Source organism: Colossoma macropomum, unplaced genomic scaffold (assembly GCF_904425465.1).
Source record: "Colossoma macropomum unplaced genomic scaffold, Colossoma_macropomum, whole genome shotgun sequence".
Taxonomy (NCBI): Eukaryota; Metazoa; Chordata; class Actinopteri; order Characiformes; family Serrasalmidae; genus Colossoma; species Colossoma macropomum.
In genome coordinates this window covers 4,344,365-4,348,138 of record NW_023494802.1, presented here as the reverse complement: position 1 = coordinate 4,348,138, position 3,774 = coordinate 4,344,365, and positions in this window count along the sequence as shown.

Genomic DNA, 3,774 nt, shown 5'->3' with positions numbered 1-3,774 from the left:
TTAAAGCTGTGGACTGAATGTCTACACAGGAAACAAGCAATGATCATTTATAGTCATATTACAGAATTTGCCTCCTTGACTGACTTAGAAGATGCATTTACAGAGATTTATTTGCAAAAATGTTTTATTATGTAGAAATAACCCAAACTTTTATAGGTTCTCAGACTCTGTAATGATAATTATTAGTTTTTTATCTAGAGTTGACTAAATAGGAAGCTTCCCTACAAGCTGTTTAGTGTTAAAGGGAAAAATATTCTACGTTCTACAGATTTTCCATAATTTTACCATCATCAACATTACACACATAAACTCAGAAGACACGTGTAGGTTCACTGGTGGTTTTGGATAATAAATAAAATTGCTATATTTGTGTTGCGGACATAGTGATCCATGGTCATTTCACACCAAAACACAATGAACGACTCTGTTTACATCTCAAGGACTGAATTATTCAGAATTTTTGAAAAATTGGTGGAGTTCCCCATTAAGATCAACTATTAAAGCAAGCTTTCACAGTGAAACTCATTTACTGTGATGATTTTGGGAAATCGTTTTATAAAGTTGAATTCTCAGGAGTCACAGAAACAGACAGATGTGGTTAAAATGGAAAACCAGGAGTCAGCATATGCCTAAACAGTGAGGTGTAGGAATAGATGCTACCCACCATTTCCATCCAGTTATGTAACTTTCAGACTTGGATTTTTTGATGACAGCGAGGAAAACTGAGGATTTTTTCTCCACTCAGAGCTGCTGAGTTTAACAGAGGCCTAAACAGTTGTTTGGAAAAATCATCCCACAAGCTGAATGCTGGTTTATTTAGCTGTTAACCCCATTACTGCATGAATGATGCAACTGCAGTAAAAAATGAATAGAAATTAGTACAAAAAAGAACTTTGAGTACTTCGCAATTTTGGTACTCGCATCTGTGTTCAATTGTACCCATAAGGAAAAAAATATATTCCCAATGTATTTATTAAACATACTTTGGAATGTATGAAAATGGCAAAAAATGTACTTGTTAAATACATTTAAAGTGTATTAATTTGTATTTGTTATTTTTCTGTTGTACGTAGTTTTAACAAAGGTTACAGATATGACCAAATATACATGAACTATGAACAAGCTATCAACCATAACTGCTTTTTTCACAATGTATCAATACCTACAACACTTGCTTTTGTCATGTTAAAGGTTCATTTGCTAATATTTAAAATTAAGATAGTGGAATACAAACACATTTCAAAAGGTATCCAAACAATAAAGTGCATTACACAAGTGTTGTGGGTGTTTTCATACATTTTCAAATATATTTGTATGTATATTTACATACATTTATTTTTATATGGTATATGTGTAATATTTACCCACGCGTTTAAAATAAATGTTTTTTAAAATGTATTTGGTTAATATGGTAATATATACAGATATACATTTTGTAGTGTTTGGAATGTACCTCAGCATGGACTGCAATGTATTTGAAGTATATTTCATATACCAAAGTATGTCCATATACTTTTTCCACATGGGTATACTGCTGTAGGACAAAGCTACGTTTTCCTTTTGGAAAAAATAATTCAAGAAACTGCAGAACTACCTATTCCCATACGTTATGAGAACACAGAAAGATAAAATATGACAGAACAATCAACTTTGACAGTAAACCAGCTATGAATACAGTTGTATACTGAGATTTTGACACCCCCAGTCCGGTACCGCAGTCTGTTTTTGCACATGCACAGACAGAGAAATCCGAAAGAAATTAGAGTAAGAGTTTACATGCACTGAGAAATCTGATTACTGAGCTAAAATCCAGCTCTCTTTATCAGATTTCTTCACCAGATTTCTAGACTTTACTCCGATCTAAGAAATCAGAGTGTGCTGTTTACATGACCATTTGAATAATCAGATAACTGCAGAAATTACTAAGTGACTAAGTGACCCTTATTAGTCCCACAACAGGGAAATTTCACCTCCGCATTTAACCCATCCGTGCAGTGAAACACCCACACACACACTAGTGAAAGCACACATGCTAGGGGCAGTGAGCACACTTGCCCTGAGTGGTGGGCAGCCCTATCCATGGTGCTCGGGGAGCAGTTGGGGGTTAGGTGCCTTGCTCAAGGGCTCTTCAGTCACGTACTGTCAGCTCAGGGGATCGAACTAGCGACCTTCCGGTCACGGGGCTGTTTCCCTAACCTCTAGCCCATGATGCAAATATGATCAGACTACTGAGTGCATGTAAACGCACTCATTGTGATATCAACCCATTAAAAAAGCCAAGACACCTTACAAAACTATTAGGAACCTACAGAAACACTTCATGGTTTCTATGTTTTTTCAGCAGGGTGGTACTACTACATGACTGTATCTAGTTTTCTCAGCTGGCAGTAATTAAACTGCAGCTAAATACTACAGTGCAGGCAAACTATAGATGACTACAGTGTGTTAGTCAGGTTTCGTCTGTGCACCTCTGATTTTGCTGATTTGGGACCAAATTATCTTCAGCAGAAACCTCTGATCAAAAACGCAGCAAGGATTATGAAAACACACTCTGGCCATTTTAAAGAACGTGCTCCCTGATTATCTCAGTTTCGGAGCTCTACAGCTGTGCAGTTCAGCTGAGACTGACCAGCAAGTTGCACCACCCTGCCACAGCAAACATGACATGCACGGTCAAACTGTTGCACATGTGTGAGATGTAGAATAACTGGAGTTACCAAACTGCCTCAGTTGGCTTTCAGAGAACGTTTTTGCTTAAGTGTAGTTCTGACATCAAAAGTCCAACTAAATTAACAAGCTCCAAGCTCATTATTTTCACCATTCATGCACAAGAGCGTGCCAGGCATTCAGCCTCAGAAACCATTTTTAACTTGCCTTCTAAATGGGATTCTACAAATTTTTAAAAGTATAGCTCAGTGAAGATGTAAACAAAGAGTGGTTTGATGTGAAAATGTTCTACTCTTTAAAAAAGTGCAATCACAAAATTATTATCTGAAATAGTTGGGATATCTTTGAGAAGATTTATATTTATATTTTTTTAATAAATCATGGCAGAGGGGTACATGCAGTGCAAGTCTAAACAGTACTCAAAAAAATTGTTTTTCAGATTTGTAGGTTCACTGGTGGTCTTAGGTAGTAAATAACATGGCTATATTAGCATTGCAGACATTGTGACCCCTGGTTCCTATCACCACCACTGTAAAGAACATCAGCAAGATTCTCTACAATGAAGCATTTTGCGTCATTCTGAATGACTTTGTTTACATTTCAACATTTGAATTATGCAGAAGTTTTGAAAAATGGTGGATGCCCCCCAAAACAGAAGCTGAAGGGCAAAAATGCTGTTGCTAAAACTTGACTGAGGAACAAAACGATGTAATAGTTTTATTAAAAATACTTAATATTAATTGAAAAGAAAAAGTTCTGGATTCACAAAACTTTGGATTCACTTGTCATATTAATAATCAGTAATAATGTGTACAGTATAGACTGAAATGTTGTAAGATAGACACCAAAACAAACCGATAGTTTACTCACAGACTGAAGCAGTTTGGGAATAATAAAAAAAAATTAACAAATGTTTTTAAACAATAAACTGTAATTGAAAAATGGTATCAGGGTGGGTCTCTGAGCCAGCTGATGATAAGCGATAAGTGGTTAATTATTTTGCCCCACCCGCAGGTGTAGGGTGACGTCAGAGAACTTGCAGAGAGGAGAATTACCACTCTGTAATTTCTTCCAGGTCTCTCAAACACTAGAGGGCGTTCAAGAGCG